The 23,759-nt window shown below is 44.2% G+C and overlaps 1 long non-coding RNA gene across 2 annotated transcripts in view; it reads left to right on the top strand.

The window, feature by feature from the left end:
* The window catches only part of LOC110256769 (uncharacterized), a 78,918-nt gene extending 63,284 nt beyond the window's left edge, over positions 1 to 15,634 (top strand). The window contains exon 3 of one of the 2 annotated variants that reach the window (XR_002338719.2): positions 15,325 to 15,634. This is a non-coding gene — a long non-coding RNA (uncharacterized LOC110256769). Of the gene's footprint in view, positions 1 to 1,910; positions 2,053 to 15,324 lie in introns of those variants that run through there. The other variant, XR_014825795.1, reaches the window with a different exon arrangement.
* The last annotated feature ends 8,125 nt before the right edge of the window (positions 15,635 to 23,759 follow it).

Raw genomic sequence — 23,759 nt, 5'->3', positions numbered from 1 at the left:
CAACCACAGTTATCTTACTCAAGTCAGATGGTTCCATTCAGTTCTTTAAAAACTGTTGTTTGCAGAGTAATCTCAGTTTTAGAAGGTACCTAAAGTACCTCATGCTTGGTACCTACTGTTTATTACATAACTTCTCATGTAGTTGGTGCCCTTTCATATATCCAGGCTGGGGCACATTGTTTATTTTTGCTTGAGAATATTCTCAAGTATTTTATACAGCAATTAGTATCCCTTGTATATTTTAGGTTAGTAGCTAAGTTCTTTTTATCATGCATGTAACTAGTTAAAATAATGCACTTTGCAGTATATTTTAAGTATCAACATGTTAACATCAAGTTCTTATATCACACTTTGAAAGTGTCCAGTAGAATCTCAGTTAACATGGCAATTGAGTACTTACTATCATCCCTTTAGGTTTTTTTCTTTTTTTCTTTTTTTTTTTTTTTTTTTGTCTTTTGTCTTTTTAGGACCTTACCCATGACATATGGAGGTTCCCAGGCTAGGGGTCCAGTCGGAGCTGTAGCTGCCGGCCTAAACCACAGCCATAGCAATGTGGGATCCAAGCCGCGTCTTTGACCTACACCACAGCTCATGGCAACAGCGGATCCTTAACCCACTGAAGGAGGCCAGGGATTGAATCTGCAACCTCATGAATGCCAGTCGTGTTCCCTCACCACTGAGCCACGTCGGGAACTTCCATTTAGTTTTTTTTTAAATTTAACAGCAAACAATATTGCATCTATTAAAGGATTATAAGGATAGTTTTTAAAAGGAGTAAAATCATGACTCTCACACAGATGTAAAATGAAAACATGTTAAATATTGTATTTAGTTCATTATTAAGCATGAAACCAGACAGATGTCACCTGTTTCAAATGAGAAGAAAGAAAAGCAACTGTATGTGGAGTAAAGAAATGCTGAAATTAATTTACAGGGGACCCAAACTGGCATGTTCTAGGGAGGTGGGGGATGTAAATCAATTCAGTATCATTTACTGGACAGTTTGCTTGTATGTCTTCGGACAAAATTTATTTTGCATATTCATCAGTTATCTACAATGTAAAGTTTTAAAACAGCATGTGGGTAAAGAAAGATCAGAAATCCTGGGAGAGGAGTTCCCGTCGTGGCGCAGTGGTTAACAAATCCGACTAGGAACCATGAGGTTGCGGGTTCGGTCCCTGCCCTTGCTCAGCGGGTTAACTATAGGGCGTTGCCGTGAGCTGTGGTGTAGGTTGCAGACACGGCTTGGATCCCACGTTGCTGTGGCTCTGGTGTAGGCCGGTGGCTACAGCTCCAATTGGACCCCTAGCCTGGGAGCCTCCATATGCCGCGGGAGCAGCCCAAGAAATAGCAAAAAGACAAAAAAAAAAAAAAAAAAAAAGAAAGAAAAAGAAAACCTGGGAGAATGGACTTTGAATGAAGGGGATTTTCTACTGGGCACACCTCGAGATCTTTTGTGTTCCTTTCACATATTCTTAGGCATGATTCCTCTTCTTCCTCAACTCCTATTGCCGTTCCTTTACTTACAGACATATTACCTCTGATTTTATGGTTGGTGGTCTTTTATTAGTCAACCCTAAAGTAATTATTTGAATATAAATGAGTATATGAATTGAAATATTTTTGTTTAATTTTCTGTCACCATGTGGCTCCAAGTGTTAACAAAAATTTTCCTCTGGTTTGGGATATTCTTCCAATTATTAGTACTAAAAAATGATCAGAGAAACCTAAACACATTATAAATTTTGATATGCTAGTATCACAGATAAGGGTAAAATTTTATTTGAAATACATCTAGTTATAAGATTGATGTATTCCCCCCCTTTTTTTAAAATTCATGAATGAATGTCACTTTTGGTTGGAATGACCTAGAATTCAGCATTAGCTCTATTTTGTTTTTCTTTTTATAGAAATAAAGACTGGAGTTCCTGTTGTGGTTTAGTGGAAGCGAATCTGACTAGCATCCAAGAGAATGCAGGTTCGATTCCTGGCCTTGCTCAGTGGGTTAAGGATCCGGCATTGCCATGAGCTGTGGTGTAGGTCACAGACGCAGCTCAGATCCAGTGTTGCCATGGCTGTGGTGTAGACCAGCAGCCGAAGGTCCAATTCGACCCCTAGCCTGGGAACCACCATATGCTGTGGGTACAGCTCTAAAAACACACAAAAGAAAAAAAAAAAAAGAAATAAAGACTGACAAATTTCAAAGATACAAAATGGAAGTAACACTGCCTCATTGTCACGAAACAAGTTTGGACCCCTTGCTATGTTCATAAATTTATCTATCCCCCAAGTTAATTTGGAAAATCCATCAGATGACATTTTCACTAGATTTCCCTTTTTTTTTTTTTTTTTTGCTGAATATAAAGAAAGCCCTGACTTGTAAAAGTTGGTTCACTTAGGGTCTTTCACACTCTGTATTTATATCAATATTTGTAATTATCCTTTTGTGTGGTGAACAATACCTCAAAGAAAGATTGAGGTATTCCATGTTTAAAGTGAAATGAAGACAGTTACAAAAAGGGATACAGGGAAAGAAAATTTGCTCAAATTTCCCCCACAGATGATTTCTCGTGGAGATTTTTGACAAGAGAACATATATGCAAGATGAGTATCTAGAAGTTGTTAAGACTGTTTCTGAAAGGTGGTCTGTGAACAAGCAGCATCACTTAGGAGTTTTCTAGAATCGTAAGAGCTTCTGGGCACAGGGCCATCTCTGGGTCACTCTGCCCTCGCTGACGACACCTGTAGGTTCTGCTTGCCCTGGGGAAAAACACTGATTTCTTGGTGCCCTGAACTACTTGATTTTTCCTGAACATGTTATGTATTTTTATGCCTTCTGCTTTGTTCTAGCAAATCCCTCAAGTTTAAATACAGTCTTCTAGATAGAGCATTTTATATTGATTTACAATTATTATATTTTATTTACATGGGTGTGTTTAATACTGATTTGCATTACCTTTGTGTGGGTGTGACTGTCTTCCAGCATCAGGCAGGGTCCCACTCCAGGTGCATGCTCATGGGATGCACAGATTTAGAAGCAGGGAGGTAACTGCCTGATAAAAAGACCATTGTGACTCAGTAGGTGTATTCCTGTGGGAGAAAGTGGGTGCTAAGGGCAGAGTATTTGGGACGCACCCATGTGAATTTGACCTCTGTCTCCACACACTGGGCGTGCTGTCTGTTCTTTAGGGCTCTGGGTCCAGGTAAGACTGTGATCCCACAGATCCGCAGGATCATCATTAGAACCAAATGAGGTAGTGCAAAGTACCTGGAATCGACAAATCTTCGGAATTATCTGCTTATTATCATTATCACCAGCGTTATTATCAGCACCAAGGTCTGGGTCCTGTGATGCCCTCTATATGGCTGTTGGAATAGACATCATCTCCTCACAGTCTGGTCACAGGAAACATTCCACACGTGCTTTGTTGAAGTTTCTCTGCTAGTGAGATCATTCGTTGGAATGGGGGGGCGGTTACTCAGTGTGACACTAATAAGCCACTTCATTGTGAAAAAAGAGAAGAAAATAAGAGAGAGGAAGGAGAATGAGGGAAAGCTTAAAACCAAATATGTAAGAATGGAAAGCACAAGCAGCAGAGGAAATTAATAAAATAATGGCACTAATATTTGTAGACATTTTGCACCTTCCTTCCCTTCCTTCCCTTCCCTTCCCTTCTTTCTTATTTTAAGCTGCTTGTGTGGCATATGTAAATTCCCAGGCTAGTAGTCAAATTGGGGCTGCACCTGCTGGCCTACGCTACAGCCACAGCAACGTGGGATCCGAGCTGCATCTGCTCACGGCAAAGCCAGATCCTTAACCCACTGAGCGGGGCCAGGGATCAAACCCGCATCCTCATGGATACTAGTCAGGTTCGTTACTGCTGATGTTTTAGAAGCTAGGGCGAGTAGTTTTGCTGTGAGCCACACGGGAAATCCTTGCTATTGCTGATGTTTTAAACAGCAGGCAGTTTGGTTTGAAAAGAAAAGAAGGTTTGCTTGTTTTCTGGCCACATTCAGAACAATCCCACAGCAAATAGTTGTGAACCATCCTGGCCGACTCTCTTTTCCTATTCTCAGCATGGGGCTGTCACATCCTCGTGTGTATGTGCGCATGCATGTGTGCTGCCCTCTCCCTGCCCCGCCCCCTCAGGTCCCTGCGCAGCCTTCCACACAGCGACCCCCTCTGTCCCAGCAGGACAGGACAGGATCTTGCTAAAGGCAGTAGAAGAGGCCAGAGCCTTCACGTTCAGCATGAAGCACAAGCCTCTTTGCATGACCTGAGAGACCCTCTTGATTACAGACTGTTTTTTTCTTTTTTTAAAGTATAGTTGATTTACAATGTTGTGCCAATTTCTGCTGTACAGCAAAGTGACTCAGTCATATACGTATGCATATACTTTCCTTTTCTTATGTTATCTTCCATCACAGTCTGTCCTAACAGAATGGACAGAGTTCCCTGTGCTGTACAGCAGGACCTCATTGCTTATCCATTCTAAATGTAAGAGTTTGTATCTACTAACCCCAAATTCCTTGTCCATCCCACTCCCTCCATCATCCCCTTGGCAACCACAAGTCTGTTCTCTATGTCTGTGAGTCTGTTTCTGTTCTGTAGATAGGCTCATTGTGCTGTATTTTAGATTCTACATACAAGTGTTGTCACATGGTACTTGTCTTTCTCTTTCTGAGTTACTTAGAATCTCTAGTTGCGTCCATGTTTCTGCAAATGGCGTTATTTCATTTTCTTTATGGCTGAGGAATATTCCTTTGTGTATATATACCGTGTCTTCTTAATCCATTCATCTGTCAATGGATATTTAAGTGGTTTCCATGTTTTGGCTACAGACCACTTATTTATCATTGTCCATCCCTTACTGGTCTCAGAGGATGAACGCCCTGAGTAGCCTGTGTTCACTCAACCACACACCCTCTTAGAAATGCCTCCCTCCCCTCTCTGACCCAGTTGCTATCCTGGGGACCTCATTCAACTCACCCACACCTTGTCCAGTAACTCCCTGCACCACCTGTGTGTCCCCCATCCTTCTAGTATGCTAGGATTGTTCATTTTATTTACTTCGTATTAGTTTATTCATTCTCGCAACACATAATGATTAAATGCCACCTACATTTAAAACACTGTTCTGAGGCAGGAAAATAACAGCCTGCAAGCCATTTCCCCTAAAAGGTGACAGTGCAAGGGCAGGGCTGTGCACACCTGAGCAGGTGGCAGCCGAATGTCCTCTTATCTGACATTAGCATCTTGTGCTAATCTTGCAGAGTTCTAACCATTGTAGTTTTGAAAACTGGATCTATACCTCCATTTTCATGCTGTGCTCACTCTTTAAATGGCCTCCCGGGACCTCCGAGGTTGGCTAAAGTCAGGTGGTTGGATTTGGGCTTCTCTGAACTAAATCATCTGCACTGTGCTATTTCTCATCATTATTCATATTTTCAAATATTCTTTTCAAATGGCCATTCTTTTAAAAAAAACCTCAAATTTTCCATATTGATTTTAAGGCATCAAGTATAGGAGCTTTTGCAATTCTTTGGTCAGGATTTGGCCAAAGGAGGTTTTTGTCATATGGGTGCATGCCTATTGTGTATAAAGGATTCTGGAACTTTTTATACCCCGGACCCTAATTGTGAAGTTAGGACTCATAAGTCTTGCTGGGTTCCTGACATTGCTGGTCCAGTGATGACATTTGTTGCTGAAACTCAGCCTCTGTTCACTGGTGCCAAATACAAATGCAGAGACAGAGTTTTGGGTGAAAGAGGAAAAAAATAGCTTTTATTGCTTTGCCAGGCAATGGAGGCCACAGCAGGCTCATGCCTTAAAGACTGTGCCTTCCTTTGGGGAAGAATTTCCAGGGGGGTTTCTAGTCCAAAAGGAGAAAAACAGGGTTTCAGAAAAGAATCAGGGTTGGGGCAAACATGCATTCTTCTTTCTTTGGGGGGATCTTAGTCATCGAAGCTGGTGTCAGGAGATCTCAGTGTGATTCTGGTGATGGCCTTCTGGGTTATTGCCTGGAATAACAGTACTTTCGAAAAGAGCATATTGATCAGAGATTAGCACAAATTAGGAAAATTCCTGAAAATTAACATGTGCTAATAATCTTTAACTCAAAGGAAGTTGTGCTCAGGGTGCCTAATCTTTGGCTTTCAAGTGATTGTGTTTAGGGCACAATCAAACCAAATGAGGGAGAAACACAAGGAAGGGCTCTGAGCTGTTCAATTTTAAAGTATTCATTTCTACAAGAAGCATAAGGAATATCACTTTTCTCTTAGGTGTATTCCTTGAGGGGGAACCAGGATCCTGCCCCAAGGCTGTGCTATTGTTTCTTGACTGCTCATCCCTTGTCTGCCTCCCCTCCCTTCCCTGATTCATTCAGCAACTGTCTGAACCTGCCCTTTGGAACTCAGGGAAGGTCCTGGAGGCTGAATGATGCCCATTTCCTAAAAACAAGAAATGATTGACACAGAAAGGCTTTTGTGCCCAGGAGCCCCACAGGGCCCTGCTCAGTTTCACATTGAATCATTAAATATAATGTCTTAAATACAGTAAAACAATGATTAAAGACCAAATATGTAACTTATTTGCTCTGATAACTTTGGATGTTTTTCATTCTGTAAGAAGGCTTTGCATTATTTAATATATTTGTACTTTTCAAAAAAAAAAAAAATCTTTTTATGGTCCCACCAGCGGCATGTGGAGGTTCCCAGGCTAGGGGATCCAATCAGAGCTGCAGCTGCTGGCCTACACCAGAGCCACAGCAACGCGGGATCTGAGCCGCCTCTGCAACCTACACCACAGCTCATGGCAATGCCGGATCCTTAACCCACTGAGCAAGGCCAGTGATCGAACCTGCGTCCTCATGGATAGTAGGTATGTTCATTAGCCGGCGAGCCACGATGGGGACTCCCATTTGTACTTTTAAAAATTAACCCATTTCTTGAGATGAAAGGCTTATAATAATTTAAGCTGTAACAGAGTTTCTAGATTAATATGTAATATTTGATTTTGTTGTTTCTGAGCCTGAAAACATGGAAAGGACTATATCTATCGATTCAGCAAACTCAAAAGGATTTTCTAGCTTCACTTCTGTTTTTAAAGAGTTGTTTCAATTTTCCACAGTCTGATGGACTTGCTTGCGGGGAATCACTTGCCCTGTTCCCGCTGCGTTTATCAGTTTACTAAAACCAATACAGAAAATGTTAATATTCCTCTTCTTATCTTCCTGCCAACTGCCCATGAAGAGCAGCAGTCAGGCAGTTCCCTGTGTGAGGGATTTATTGCTGCCACAGTCACCTGTAATTGAAGGCATGTGGTTTCGTGAATTCATATAGTTTAAGTGGCGTTTGCTAAAAATTTCAGAATAGAAGGTTGACTTACCAGAAAATTTCACCTACTAATCGAGTTAATCATTATCCGAGTGGAGTATATGACATTAAGAAAAGGGTCTTCTTGCATCATTATTTCTTAGGAACAACGAAAATAAAGAAAATAGAACTTCGTCTCTCTAACAGGTTCCATTCTTCTGTCCCCCCTCCATTAGCTTTGCAAATAAAGAGGAAACTGGGTGAAAACAGCATCAGAGATTCTGGAGCTGTAGGCCTAGTGGGGGGGTGGTGGGGTGGGGGCTGGGGGCTGGGGGGTGCTGACCTCCAGGAGTCAAAGAAAAGAAAGGCTGAGTCTTACTAACAGTCATCAAAATCTGTGTTGCAGGATCTTCACCTAGGGATGAGATGACACTAAAGGAAGAAATAGAAATAAGTGTTGCATAAAACACTCTTTCCTCAGATCCAGGTGTATAACAACACACTTGTGATTGTGTGATTATGACGGCTCTTGGCTGTGGGAGATACTATTCTTCACCATCTTTAGTTCCTACACTCCCTCAGTGGCTCTGCATTTTTTTCCATCTTGCTACCAAATTGAATGACAATGGAATGCATTTCTTACGTAAACTAATCTTTAAGCAAAAGCTATTTCCACTGCTTAAGGTCAAATTTTGTAGGTAGCTTTTGCTCTGTTTAGGTAGTCACAGGTTTAATATCCATTTTTCCCTTCTTTCTTTTATCTATCTACCTAACTGTCTGTCTGTCTGTCTGTCTATCCGTCCATCCATCCATCCATCCATCCATCCGTCCTTCCGTCCACCTATCTATCTACCTATCCATCCATCTGTCTAGGGAAACTATCTTGATTCTGGAAGTCCCAAGGGGGATTAGAGATGCCTACAGTCCTGAGAAATAGAGACTTCTCTACACTGAAACGTAGAAATTCAATGAATGATAACTTAAGATAGTGGCTTTGACATTACAGGGTTCCCTACAGTGGTCAACTTTAAGGAAATTTGGGTTTTTATACTCACTCTGAAGCTTTACTAAGTACTTATTTTCAGCTGTATTGGCCATGCCCGTGCTTCATATAGTCTTATATTAAGGAAGAAAACTTTTATGTGGAAAACTTCAATGCATTTCCTAGTCCATCAAAAGTAATTGGCTGAGTCAGTGAACACCAGTAGTAGCTCAAGCCCTGCACAGGGGCCAGTGGACAAAGAAAATCTCTTTGCAACTTCCTTGCCACTTGAGAAGAGAGCTATGTCAATGAAAACAGGGCAAGTGCAAAATGGTGGAAGAAATACACTATTTTTCTTGATTGATAACACCCAGTCTTTCGTAGAATCCCCACAGGAAGCCCAGAAACATAATGGGAAAATGCAATACCTTCTGAGGGCTTTATTACCTCAGTTTTTCTCTGAACGACAATAGATACACTCTCCTAGGCCTTGGGGCTGCCTTTGGAAATGCTTGTCTCGATCAAGTGAGATTGCAAAGAAAGTGTCAGCCTGTGTAAGCTACTGCAGGCACAGGCTGAAAAATGATGCAGTCAGGGTCAAGCAGCTGACCAGGATCAGAGCGGTAAAGGGGAAGGGGTGGGGAACAGGGTGGAAGCAGCCCCAGGCCGACTCTCTTAGTCCTGGGGGCTGCATCTCTAGCATCTCTACATCGGCTCATAATCCCAGCTGTCGCCGTGTGCCAGCACCTCTTGTATTTCTGCTCTATGGTTTCTCTTAAAGCTAAATCCATTTAAGGACCTTATCAAGAAATAAAAATGGTTAATTTTTACTTTTTCATGCATTTTCCTTTGTCTTTTCAATTTAAGGGCTACATATAGAAGTTCCCAGGCTAAGGGTTGAATCTGAGCTGTAGCCGCCAGCCTACACCACAGCCACAGCAACGCTGGGTCCAAACTGTGTCCTCGACCTACAGCTCATGGCAACACCGGATCCTTAACCCACTGAGTGAGGCCAGGGATTGAACCTGCGTCCTCATGGATACTAGTCAGGTTTGTTACTGCTGAGCCATGATGAGAAGTCTTGTCATGCATTTTAAATGCTCTGTTAAAATGTAGAACTGTTGAATTAGGTACAATTTTTCCGTTTATCTTGAGCTTACTAACACTAAAATCTTGGCCCGCTGTTGAAGCAATCGTGTGAGTGTGTGTGTATGTGACTTTACTGAAGTTTCACCTGTTTGTGAGCAGCAGGACCTGAGTTTCCATGTCTCTGTTCTTCGCACCCAGCACATAATAGAGTATTTGGTAAATGAACCAAAAGAATGACCGGTAACAAACAATATTCATGATAAAAATAAATGTTTCCTCAAATTTCAGGGGATATTCTATAGCCACGCTCTTGCCAAAAGATATTTCAGAACTTGGTCAGGTTTCAGATTTAATTTTTGAAGACAGAACCCTGTTCTGACATGCTTACCAAGCCACAAGCTACTGGGACAGCGGGTTTAAAGTGGGTGAGATGAGGAAGGTTGGCTGGAGTCAGCAGGGGCTGGGGGAGGATGGAATCTAATAGAAAAACGGATGAAGAAGACATTTCAATCGTTTTAAGACCTAGGAAGTATTTCTGGGGATTTAAGAGAGAATGTGTGGGTTGAATTTTCAGACTCACAGCGGTGCTAGTCCAGTGGAGCAGTGGGACTTCGCAGAGTCTATGCAGGCTGAATTAAAGCCCAGTGACTTCGTAGGAAGAGGTGTGCTTGGGGAAACAGCTGGTTTCCTGGCAGGGTCAGAAGCAGAGCTCAGCAGATTCCCCCCTACCCCGAGCACCTGTCAAGATGCACCCCCTCTGTGTCCTTCCAGTTCACATCAGTGCTGTGCTGAGTGGGGACTGCCTGCCCCGGTTCTTCCTGCATCCCTCCCCTCCCCCAGGCTTCCTCTGCAGGAGGACCTTTTGTGTACCTGGCTTTCTTGTTGCCATTCACTGTGAGTTGTGTCGTTGGTGGATGAGTAACAAAGATGCTGCTCAGACATTTTTGTCCACGACTCTGCCCTTCTGCCCCTCTCCCCTTGTTCACATCCTCACCACCCACATCAAATGGTTCTCCTTACTTTTCAAGCAGTTTAATTGCCTGATTCGTGTGTGTGTGTGTGTGTGTGTGTGTGTGTGTGTGAGAGAGAGAGAGAGAGACACACACACACACACAGACACTGATAATAGTGAGCCCTGTGTTCCTGGAAAACAAGGACACTTTAGACTTTGTCCTCCCTCTGTCCACCTCCACACACTCAAAACCCTAGAAGCAGCTCCCTGCAGAGCACCGCCCCTCCCACAGCGCTCAGAAGAGGCAGAGATGCCCCCAGTTTGACACTGGGCAAGGGCAGTCATGAAACCTATAGGATCCCATTTGGTCCTGGTAAATGATGAGCTGTGCTGTTTGTATCCACTGTACCTGTTCACCCTCTCATCTGTTCACCTCCTCACCTATTCACATCCACACCTGTTCACCTCCTCACCTGTTTACCTCCTCACCTGTTTACCTTTTCACCTGTTCACCTCCTCACCTGTCTACCTCCTCACCTATTCACTCTCTCACCTGTTCACTTCCTCGCTTGTTCACATCCTCACCACCCACATCTAGGCCCAGCCCTGCCCACCTCACCCTGTAAAAGCAGTTCCTCTGTCAGACCCATGTGAGGCAGGTGGGTCTCATGGTGAGCAGTCATCTTGCCTTCCCTGTCACAGTCATGTGTGATTAAACCTCTCCTTCCTTGAACCCAGCTTTTTATTTGCCAACATGGATATGCTTTATCGAGGACCTGGCTGAGAAACAAGGTGCACACAGTACTGTGAGAAGCACATGGCTCTGCCTCTGTACAGAGCATCAGCAAGAACGTTCAGCTCCAGCTCTTGGGAACCAGGAGGAGACTGGCTGCAGAGCGTAGCATTAATGGGACAGCCTTGCACCAGGAATGCAGTGGTGCGTGTGCAGACAGAGGGGGAAAGACTCGCAGCATCAGACTTACCTGGAAGAACTCTTCCAAACACAGCCCCCAAGCACACCCACCCCAGACTTCCACATGCCCCTCCCCAAGGCCAAGAGATGTGCTTGTACCCCCTCAAAAGCTCTGAAACCCTGATGTGGATCCCCCTCTACAACCATGGCCTTGGGTTGGGGACTGGCAGAGGGCCCAGCAGAGGGCCTCAGCTAATGACAGGTTACCAGGGCTTCTGGTTCTGACCTTGGAGAAAAGCTGGATGAGAAAATGAACTGTTGAAATGGGAGGTGGACAATAGCTGAGGGAGCCGTTGTGTCCAGGACTTACTTGCTCCTGGTCATGCTCGTGATGAAACTTCTCTTGTCAGACATCATCTAGGAAAGAAACAGACCTAGAAATCTCTGAAAGCCTTGAAGTTTCTGCTCTTCAAGTGTGAGATGTAATCAGTCATCTTTTCAAGAAAGCCAAAAACTCAGCAGTTATAAAAAAAATTTTCCAAATAAATACTTTTGTCATTAAAACACAATTCCATTGCCTAAATAAGTTGAACATCATCTTTTCACTCACAATATAATCAATTTCTGAATCTAATGTGGCAGCATAGTCAGTTGATGTGCGAGTCTGTTTAATTCCAAAAGTAGGAGGTGGCTTGGAGTTCCCTTTGTGGATCAGTGGTTAATGAACCCGACTAGGATCCATGAGGATGCAGGTTCGATCCCTGCCCTTGTTCAGTGGGTTAAGGATCGACGTTGCTGTTAGCTGTGGTGTAGGTTGCAGACGCGGCTTGGATCCTGAGTTGCTGTGGCTGTGGTGTAGGCCAGTGATACATCTCCGATTCAACCCCTAGCCTGGGAACCTCCATATGCCTCGGGTACAGCCCTAAAATAGCAAAAAAAAAAAAAAAAAAAGGTAGGGAGTGGCCTTTGGAGGACAGTGCTTAATATTTTGGAATTTCTTGAGTTCAAATGTAAAATTATTTTTAATTTTTTGATAAAAATTAATGTTGAGATTTTTCTAGAGATGTTAAGGATTGGTGAATGATTTATTCTGTTGACCATGTGTGTTGAATAATGCACGTTATTAATGGCAGGCAGTGAACGTAACAATAGATGAATTATTTGAATGGGAAAGTTAGCCTTAAAGGAGTAACCCAGTTTTACAGTAGTATTTGGAAATAATTGTAGAGGTGCCCAAAACATCATGGATTACAGTCAAAGTCATGTCCTAACCTTTACTCTGATAAGTATAACACCATAGCTATTCTGGATTTATACATAATGTCATTTCTACTGTTCCCAGTGCAACTCTCTACTCCATGTTGTTTGTCAAAGGAAGAAAAATAAATCTGTTCATCGGCAATTAATTATATTAGCAGATCCTGCTCTCCTAACTTAAAATTAACCACTTGGACAAATGGGAAGAAACTATTAATTTAGTGTGCCAATTTAGGTGAGGAAAAGTTTTCCTCCATTTTCCTAGGGCCTCTGGCTGCATCTGAAAATTACACTAAGAGAGCTGGACAAGAGAAAAGCATGTAGATTTATTAGTGCAAGTTTCCTGTGACACAGGAGCCTTTGTAAGGACACAAGCATCCAAAGAAACAGACCAGAGCACTTTGATGCTAGGTGTGCTGAGAGCAGGCAGCCCTGGGGAAGGGCGGGTCAGAGAGGATGGGTAACCATGGCAACAGGGGGTCAGCAGGGCCTGCCTGCTGGGATTCTTCTTGGTCCCCCTGTGCTTGGAGACACAGGTGTTCTCTTCCTCTGGGCGCATGGAGGCCACCTCTCATCTGAGGGTTCTGTGCCCTGCTTCAGGGGAGGAAGGTCAGAGTGACCTTTGTGCTTCTGCCATTTTTTCAGTCTCCTCCAACTTAAAGTACTCAATGTGCTGAGGTGCCATTTTCGGGGGTATCGTGTCCCAGACCCCATCACCAATGACTATGTAAAGTTTATATCTCATTTACCATCACTGACTCAAACAGCATCTAAATTTTTATCTCCTGACATGCCCTATAGTAGTTTCAGCTTGTTGCCAATCACAGGTTGTGCTGTGATCCTTTAAATCTGTCCCTAACAACATCTTCCATCTATAGCTCAGGTCAAGTTCTGCTAAGCCAGAGGCTGCAGCAAGATTCTGCAGAATAAAGTTTTCATACACTGCTTGAAAATCCTGTGGGCTTAATAATGGAAAAATATAAACAACTCTCATGGCTGAGCCATTTAGAGACAGTTCTTGCACCAGGATTAATCAGGGATTCAAATGACACCCAGAACCCAGGCTTCCTTTCCCTCGGGTTGGTCCCCACATGCCAGCTTCCTGTTGGTTCTTCCCGGTGGCCCCTTGTAGCTCCTCATGTGTTCCTTGTGTATGACATTCAGATGGAAGAAGGAGTCCACCTTTTTTTTTTGCTTTTTAGGGCTGCACCTGTAGTATATGGAAGTTCCCACGCTAGGGCAAATCAGAGCTACAGCTGCCGGCCTACACCACAGCCACAGCAACACCAGATCTGAGCCTCATCTGTGACCTACAGTGTATCTTGTGGCAACAGCAGATCTTTAACCCACTGAGCGAGGCCAGGGATTGAACCCAAATCCTCATGGATACTAGTTGGGTTTGTGACTGTGGGCTGAGATGAAGCTTTTCTTTCTCCTGATGTCTCCTTTGACATTGCATGAATTTTTTTTATTAGAGATGGAAACCAACACTGTGGCCTGGAGATGATGATTATCAGGGCCGAATCTGTGTGTCTGAAGGAAGTCAATTCCACATGATTCCCATGTTCAATGAGGAGTAGGTGTGTTATATCTCAAAGGAAAACAGGGTACCACTAAATGAGGCATGTAGCCAAAGCCTGCAGTGGTCCGGGCTGGCTGTCTCTGGTGGCCCTGTCTCCGTCTTCCCTGGTCCCTTCTGGTCCCCTCCTTCCCCGACCCACCCACACGGCTTCCGTCTCATCCCCTGTCATGGAGATGCTCTTCCCCAGCCACCTCTGTGGCGCCCTTGGTGCATCATTGGAAGATCACATCAGTGAGACCTGCATCCAGGTCTGTTTAAAAACTGTAGCCTCCACCGAGCTTCACGTTTCCATTCATTCTGTCTGTGGGCTTGGTTTGCCTTTTTAATAGCACTTACATCCACACACAGATACACATCTATAGACACAAATAGGTATGCATATGCACATGTACATACTACACACATGTATTTATCTCATTTTGCATCCATCTGCCCCCCTCCCCTACCCCTTACTGGACACACACATACACACACATGAAACCAAACACCACACAGAGATTTGGGACCAGTTTGTCTAGTGCAGAGTCTCCAGTATTTAGTACAATACCAGACAAGAGGCTGCATCCAATACATAGTTTTTGAACAAATGATTCCAATTTGCTGCACCTTGTGTAAACAGACATAATGTTTGATGATAAGATCAGGTTAATAGAGATAATGTTTGACCTATTGATCAGGTTATGACTAGACCATCTTAAAGATTCTACCGAAGTCCTTTTAGGTGCATCTGATTTAGCTGAACTGGTCATCCTCAAATAAATCGGTATAAAAATCATCATTTTGAATTGAGACTGCCTTGGTATCTACTGAGTTTTTCCTCCCTTCGAGGTCAATGAAGCCGGGGCTGGTCCTGGTTCCTTCTTGGGAAACCACTGCTGATTCACATCCCAGATTCATTCTTTGCCTCTGTCTGTTCCCATGTTCCCAAGTAGCTGGAAGTGTAAACAGGGTTGGGGACAATGCCAACTGCAGGCACTGGGTACATCGGGGGCACTGAGAGTCTTGGGGTGGGGGAGTCATTCTGAAATCAAGCTGGGAGGGTGAGGGCTGTGAACAGCCCCCCTCATAACACTGGGGTCTCCACAGTTTATGTGGAGAGGATACATAATTGATTCAGAGGAGCCTTCTGAGCTGGCACTGCTGTCGAATGTGTCTTTGTAGCATTTTCCTGGCAGCATCTGGGGTTTTTGAAAACATAATGGATTCAACACAGCCTCCCTTCTCCCATCTTTCAGCTTCATTCACATCTTGAGCAATTAAGCTTCTCTTGAGGGATGAAGAGTTATGAAGTGATCAGCCCCCAGGCAGACTCTGTTGAGGAGCAAGTGCTTTGAGAATAAAGAAGATTGATCTCCGGAAATACATCTTCCCTTGTGCTTCCTATCATTTTTCTCTGCAGAATGACAAGTTAAGAGTTCATAGCAAAACAAACAGAATAAAGATTATGACATATAAGAATAATACAAACACAAATATACAGAATTTTACTATAATGTCTTGTTCATTTATGATCCATTTTCTTTTTTACAAAATAACAGAATAAAGTTGGAGAGTGCTGTTTTTTTTTTTTTTTTTTTTTTTTTTAAAGAGTTTGCAAAAGAAATCTGTAGACTGTGTTATCCTGCAGGAATAAAGCAATGTTTTATTAGAGGCTAAGAATAAGACTATGACCAAACATTTCTGAAGCAAATTAACTAGAAGATGCTATAAGATTAAACTTAATGTTGCAAGATTTATATGCGTGGGAGAGATGCTGTAAAAGAAAATAACTTTAGATTTAGGTGATAATTCGTATGATTCCCATCAACTCATAAAATCTGGCCTATTTAATATCTGACAAACATGTTTGAAACTAATTATTAATAAATATCTGACAAACATGATTGAAACTAATTAAGTAGAAAATTAAGAAGTGTATCTAGATTAATATGTAAAGATTCAAATAATAATAAATATCCGTTACACAGCCTTTGTCAAGATATAGCATCCTACACGATTTACGTGGTGTCGTAGCCAGTATTTTTCTACACAGAAAAAAGCAATAATTTAAGGACATTTCACTCATATCTAAGATTCTAGTATGTAAGTAACACCAGTATATTTTAATTCCAAAGACGGAACGTATATCTAGAAGGAAAATGATCTGATCACTAAAAGGAATGATCTGATCCAGGCTTTGTGGATTTTTGAAGTAGTCAGAAATATATTAGCTTGTAGAAGTGTCCTTGAGTGGTTATGGGTGAGGGTGCTGAACCCTGACCTCTAGACCACCAGGGCCAGGAGGCTTCATGCACAGCCCCAGATCTTGGCTCCGTGGAGAAAAAAAAATCAGCAAAGAGACTGAGTGTAGTGAGCAAGTACTGTGTTTATTAAGAGAGAAGATAGGTGTGGAGAAAGCATAGGTGGGCTCAGAGAGAGACAGGTAAAGATAGCGAGAGAGAGTCAGAGAGACAGCAGGAAGACAAAGACAGACACAGAGAGAGAAATACAGAGAGAATGAAAGAGAGATTGACGGAGATAGAGAGACTGACGGAGATAGAGAGAGATCGACAGAGAGAAAGAGAAGAGAGTGCACGTGCTTTGCGGGGTTTAAATCACTTGTACGGGGCAGTCCCTCTGGGCTTCCTCTGGTCAATCATCTTGCTTCGTCTAGCTTTGGCCTGACTCAAGGCCCTCCCCTGAGCGCACCTCTTTTAACCAGGATGGAGTCTAGCACCAGGGTTTCTGGGAAGTGGACAGGATGTACTGTGGTGTGATGCCACTCCCTTCTCTGACCCCTGAGGAACCTTTCTGCACATGTGTAGTTCTGGAGGTCTCCTTGACCTCAAGAATGAGAAATGTGGGGTCTCCTTATCTTTTATCCCAGCAGGATGCAGCTCCTTGCTCAGGCCATTATCTGCATCTGAAAAATCTGTCCACAGGGGACAGACTCCAGTTGCTCAGCAGGGGACCCATTGATCTCCTGTCTTAGAAGTAGAGAAAAATGGATAAAATAAAATTACAGGAGGAAAGGAGGGCATAGGGAGAATGAGGATGCTCCTTGTCAAGCCAGAGGAGGCTGAATCTCCCAGGTTCAAGGTTGGGCATCTGTGGGAGACAAGAGGGCTGCTGGGGGGCTGATCCAGGCATTTAGAGTGATGGACAGGAGAGTCTCAGGTGCAGGAACTGCCCCCCCGCCCCCGGCTTGAACCCTGTGAGCTGGAGGCCTTTCCCACCTGCTGCCTGAGGTGGCTCCTCCTGACTCAGGCAGCCCATTCCAAGTAGGGATCAACTGAGAGAACAAAAGGAGAACTTTTCACTGGAGACCTTCCTTTTTACTACTTAGATTTTTTTTTAGTATTTAAGATAAATCTGTAAAATTTATAGGCATGCTATTAATCAAAGATTCTCCTTGACTGAACTCTATTCCTCTGAGCCCTTTTCAATCAGACCTCTTGCTTGCCATGTCCTTAAGATTCCAATGTTGACAATAATCCTGCTGGTCAGTATAGAAAGACTCCCACCCTCAATATCTGATCACCTTCCATCTGAACAATTTCCCAGCCCCACCCCCCACCCCCAGGTGACACCAGATACATGGCCTGCCCTCAGCAGGATCCCTGGAGGTTGTTGAGCCAGAAACCCTCCATCCTAACCCCTCATGTTTCCTTTTAGTGAATTTCCACCTACCAAGCTCCACCCACTTCTTCCTGGCCACAAACTCCCATTTTTCTTTGTTGCATTTGAGTTGAGCCCAGTGTTTTCTCACTGCAGAATCCCCTTGTGGTCGCCCCTATACCTGCGTCAATAGACCTGAAAACAGTCGGCCTTGCTCTTTTAACAAGTGTCATAAATAATATTTCCTTTGACATGATCTACTTTGAAATGAAAGAAAAAGGAAATTAGAAAAAAGGGAAAATTCACTGAGAGAATGCATATCACACTGATCACCATGTTAACTGTGGGGCAGGAATTAGAGGCGGGTTACAGGTCATTGTTATGGCAGTGGCCCAGCAGCCCTGCGCCTCAGTGTATTAGCTCTATAGACAGCCCTGTGGCTTAGTGTACCAGCTCCAGCAGCTCTGTGGCTGCAGTGTGTCAGCTCTTTTACCTGGTGAGACACCAAGTGAGCACTTGGAGAGTTGGAGTACTCAGGTTTATTATGCCGGCGTGATATCAGAATCTGGGTTCTTGTTCACTGCGGTCGAAGAATGAACTCCGGGAACACACAGGCAGCAAACAAGCAAAGTTTCTATTGAAGGAAAGCAGATAGCTCCCAGGGTTATTGGGGGGGGGGGGAGAAGAGCCCCCCTTTTCTCTATAATCCTATAGGGGTTTTTATTCCTTAAAGTTGGGGGGGGGTTACCGACGTGAGGTCCAGAGAGATGTGGTCTTCTCCCATTGGCCTTATTCAGTTACCCATATCAGTCCTTGTCCAATGGGATCGAAATGTTACGGCAGCTGCCCAGCAGCCCTGCGCTGCAGTGTATCAGCTCTGGCGACAGCCCTGTGGCCAGTGTACCAGCTGCAGCAGCTCTGTGGCTGCAGTGGATCAGCTCTTTTACCCGGCGAGAGACCAAGCGAGCACTCGGAGAGGTGGAGAGCTCAGGTTTATTTTGCCGGCGGGCTCAGAGGAGATCGCTCTCCAGAGTCTGAGCCCGGAAGAAGGGTTTCACAAGGCTTTTATGGGCTACGTCTTCCGGTCCAAGCTTGGCTAGTTGGACTGGAGTGACGTCAGGCAAGGTAGTAGATGCGGAAACAAATTTACAGAAGCAGATGTGTGGGGGAGGGGTGGTTGGGACAGTTGGCTAGACTTTGCTTAGTCATCATGGCCGGGGTCTCTCTACATTTTTATTGGGACATTTTCTCCTACACTAGGGGTGGACATGTCCTATACGTCTCATAGTTTCTTTGTCCTTTTCATCCTGTAAACTGAGTCACAGGGGATTAGAGATTAACGTCCCTCTGGGCATAAGTACACTCCCTATAGTAAACAAGACCTGTGGGGAGGTTACTCCCTGGAGCCCTTAAGCCGCAAATGTTAATCAATGGTCATATCAAAGAAAGCATCAAAGCCCATGCTCCTACACTGACTACCAGAGTTAATATTCTGCTTCAGGCAGGCTCAGAGGAGATCGCACTCCAGAGTCTGAGCCCCAAAGAAGGGTTTCACAAGGCTTTTATGGGCTGGCTCTTCCGGGTCCGTGCTTGGCTGGTGGGACTGGAGTGAGGTCAAGCAAGGCAGTAGATGCAGAAGCAAGTTTACAGAAGCAGATGTGTGAGGGAGGGGTGGTTGGGGCAGTTGGCTGGACTTTGCTTGGTTATCATGGCCGGGGTCTCTCCTTTCTACCTTTTTATCGGGACATCTTCTACGTCATGACAGCGATTCCCTAACTTTAGATGCTTTTCAATGAACGTGTATTTGCAGATACACGTGCTAATGTTTTATTTCCATAATGCAAAGGAAAAAAAAAAAAACAGGAAAAAAGCCAAGTCTGGTTTGGTTGTTGTCTCTACTGTGTCGTTTCGAGGTTTGCATGGTTTACAGCATCACATAAATAGCTGTGATTTTTTAGTGTTGTTAAAATAGCAACAATAGGGGAGGTGAATTGAGATATTCTGCCATCTAAGAGAAGTGCTGTAATTAATATCAAGGAGGGTAAATTTAACTCAGCTTCTCTCCACTTAAATAACCCAGCTGAAAATGAAACAGATGCTTCAGAAGCTTTGCAGGCTAATATTCAAGGAAGATTTTTCTTTCCAAGTTTTTGGCCAGAGCTTTGTGTTGCTAAGGTTGGAGTTCTCTAGTAAATGGAGCTCCTTCATGCAGAACACTTAAGGAATGTTTGCATATGTAAGACTAACCCCAGAGCTGAATCTGCCCAGGGAAATTGTGCATTATCACAAAGTGTGAGAAAATCTGCACTTCACAGAAACTGGAGGTGGGGAGTTGGGGGGCAGGGGGTTGGCTGGGGAAGACAGGTGAGTCCACTAAAGATCTATTATTATTGTTAAATCGCATGCTGCCCTGTGCTACAGTCCTTTGAATTGCCTCATAGTTTCAGGAAAGGCCCGAAGTGCAGGCTAACTTCGGTGAGGTGAAAATCATGGTCGCAGCTTTGTCTTATTTTAGTCCTCATGGAGAAGAAGCTGAATCTCGCCTCCTTCGAGGAGCCACTGGACGCTCAGCACCAAGGCTCTTTAGGAGATCTGAGTTAACCGGCCGTGTTCGAACAGGAGAGAACACTGGAGTTTCCTCTTAATGAAATTCAAATATTAAAATTAAAGGTGCTCATTGTTTTGGTCATGCATAAACACCCAGTTAATCTTTGAATCTTTAAAATAAAATGTCACAGAAGCTTAATTTTTGAATGCAGTCGGCTTGTAGTTAAGGCTTCAGGAGCCAGGAAGCAGGTCCAAACAGAAAGGAGGTCCAAAGAGTTGTAGGAAGTGAGGGAGTTTGATGGACCAAAGTGAGCAGATGTGAAAAAGAGGTCTACCTGCTGAGGTCCAGGGAAGTCATTTAACTGAAACTAGAACAGCCACACTACGGCCTGTCAACAGGCAGTGTGCAGGTGCCTTAACCATTAAAGAAAAGAAAGCATTTAAAACCCGAACTGGACTCATGGTGGTTCAAGCATCCAGGATGGAGTCGGGTGGCCTTTGTGGTTTCAGACACACTCCTGCATCACTGAGAACTTGAGTTTTCTGAGCTGTATCAGTCAAGGATACAACTGGCTTTTCTCAAAACAATACCTGCTGGCAGCCACCAGCTGTGACCTTAGGTTTCAAGGTCTCTCCTTGTGACTCTGCAAACATTTCAGACCCCAAATAGTCCTGGCTTAACTAGCTCCCTTACCTCTTAGCAGCTCCAACCTTAAATCCTGAAAAACAACTTCTGTAACTTTGTCATTTTAGCCTAGAAAAGTCTTCACATTTTACGGTCTGGAGGGGAACATTTCAAGGGCTCCTTGAACCTGAATCTCCTGAGCTATAGTCTTCGGTTTGCTCATGAAACTCTATTCCTGTTGTAGTGTTACGGCAGCTGCCCAGCAGTCCTGCGCCGAAGCGTACCAGCTCTAGTGATGGCTCTGTGGCTGTAGTGTGTCAGCTCTTTTACCTGGTGAGAAACCAAGCGAGCACTCGCAGAGGTGGAGAACTCAGGTTTATTACGCCGGCGGGCTCAGAGGAGATCGTTCTCCGGAATCTGAGCCCCGGAGAAGGGTTTCACAAGCCTTTCATGGGCTACCTCTTCTGGGTCCATGCTTGGCTGGTGGGACCGGAGTGAGGTCAGGCAAGGTAGCAGATGCGGAAACTAGTTTACAGAAGCAGATGTGTGGGGGAGGGGTGGGTGGGGCAGTTGGCTGGACTTTGCTTGGTTATCATGGCCGGGGTCTCTCCTTTCTACCTTTTTATCGGGACACTTTCTCCTTCAGTAGGTTGTTTGTTTTGCATCTACAGCAAGAACAGGAGGTTACCCTGTGCATTTGCTGGCTGGTTAAAGCCGGTCCCTTTTGTTAGGAGCAGGGTACTCCTGAAGAAGTGCTAGTGACTTGTACTGAGTGGGCAGATGTGAGTGATACAGGAACAAGTTGAAACTACCACTAGGCACACCGGGAGATAAAAATTTAGACACAGGTTCAGTCGATAATGGTGAAAGAGATATAAACCTTACATAGTCATTGGTGATGGGGCCTGGGACACGATACCCCTAAATACGGCACCTCAGCATATTGAGTACTTTAAGCTGAATGGAGTTTGAGAAAATGGCAGAAGCACGAAGGTCACGCTGACCTTCCTCCCCTGAAGCAGGGCACAGAACCCTCAGATGAGAGGTGGCCTCCGTGCGCCCAGAGGAAGAGAACACCTGTGTCTCCAAGCACAGGGGGACCAAGAAGAATCCTAGCAGGCAGGCCCTGCTGACCCCCCCTGTTGCCATGGTTACCCATCCTCTCTGACCCCGCCCTCCCCCAGGGCTGCCCCTCCCAGCATCAAAGTGCTCTGGTTTAACCATTCTTTTGGGTCCTCCTGTCTTTATGAAGGCTCCCCATCAGGTGAAACTTGCACTAAAAATCTGCATGTTTTTCTCCTACTAACCTGTCTTTGTCATTGTAATTTTCAGACCCAGCCAGGGGCCCTGAGGTGTTGAGAAAAACTTCTCTGTAGCAGTTTGAAAGGACTACCTTGTGCTGGGGGCTGGGGGCTGGAGGGTGGAGGGTAGGGGGAGTGCTCTATTGCTACAGGGCAGGAGAAATACTGAATGTGAAAGCACACTTTAAGGGAGAAAATATAATGTTCTCACTACCCTTTTAGGTTTTTAGTTGAGTCAAGTTAACTGTGGAAAACCAAACATAAGTTTAAAAAGTATCTTCTGTAAACATGGGAAAAATCCAGTAAAACTGAGAACTCTCTGAAACCGCCCAAGTCATCACCTTAAATATCATATCCACCTAAAGAACAAAAAATTGGGGGGAGTGGAGACGAGTTAGGAGAGGTTATCAGGAAAGCAGGTAAACAAGAGTGGTTGTGATGCAGATGGAAGCTGATGCCTGGTCTGCTCCTTGAAGTTTCTAGAGGTGGGCATCCTGGTACTGGGGCACCTCACAGAGAGACTTCCCTTCTAAGTGCCTCTGGCAAAGGGTTGTCTCTACTCTGTATTCTCACCTTTCTGGTGTCTGCTGTTTCCTAAAAATATTCAGCGTGAAGTCATCCTTATGCCCAGAAAGACAGTTCTGTCCCCTCAGTGCTGTGACCATAAGCTCTGCGAAGTCTTAAGAATCTGGCAGAAGGTTTTCTTCTAAAGAGACGGATGGACAGGGATGGAAAGGACGGGAGGATGGGCCTGGGGACGTGGGCTGAGAGATGGCATAGTGCGCTCAGTGTCTGCCTTGAGGCTGGTCTGTTCCTGGGAGGGGCCCAGGTTTAGGGCCTGGGGAAGAACAGAAGCTTAACCAAGATTTGCTTAGCAAGCATTTTGTTCCCGTGGATCTGTGGATACAAAACGATTCGGGTAGCCTGTAAGGAGACAGCTGAGATGGGGGAGTTGGATAATTTGTGTCTGGTGTCATCAGAGGTAAACTGGGGTCCTGCTTCAGTGTGACCGGTCCTGGGAGACTCTGCCCCTTGGGCTGGTCCCCAGAGATTCCCTTCAGCCTCTGGTTCTCCAGGAACCCAGGACTGAGGTCAAACTCAGCTGGTCCCAGGGTGCTCTTCCTCTGTCCATAGGCAGGGGTGTATGTTCATAAAGATGCAATATTTACTGTGTAATAAGCAATTTTTAAGGACAAACTATGAAACTGTAGGTCTTACATGATGCACACAATGCAAACACAAATAATAATACCATTAAAAAGCTTATGAGGCGTATTGAAACCTTTAGAGCTTATTTGATTCTGAGTGTTGTAGAGAAGTGGGCCTTAGTCTTCCTGGGTATCTAGGACCCAAGTGAGGAGAAAAGCAACTTGGACCAAATTCTGTTTTTGTAGATGTGGCCATTTTTAAAGATAGATAATTACTTACCAGACATGACTTTTCCTTTTTAAGGAAGCCAAGTCCTTAAAAAAAATTTGTTGACAATTGATGCTTCTTATTTTTTAGATAAATTTAGACCATAAGAATCAAAATGTTTGAATTATGTATTTAAGTTATTGTCTCAACAGTTTAATATATGTAAACTATTTATCTTCATATA

This window comes from Sus scrofa, chromosome 14 (assembly GCF_054392235.1).
Source record: "Sus scrofa isolate SSC_HxYL_T2T_F1_AM1 chromosome 14, Sscrofa_HxYL_maternal_Yorkshire_Landrace_v2.0, whole genome shotgun sequence".
Taxonomy (NCBI): domain Eukaryota; kingdom Metazoa; phylum Chordata; class Mammalia; order Artiodactyla; family Suidae; genus Sus; species Sus scrofa.
The sequence above is the reverse complement of the archived record's forward strand: the minus strand, read 5'-3'. Positions and strand labels throughout refer to the sequence as shown.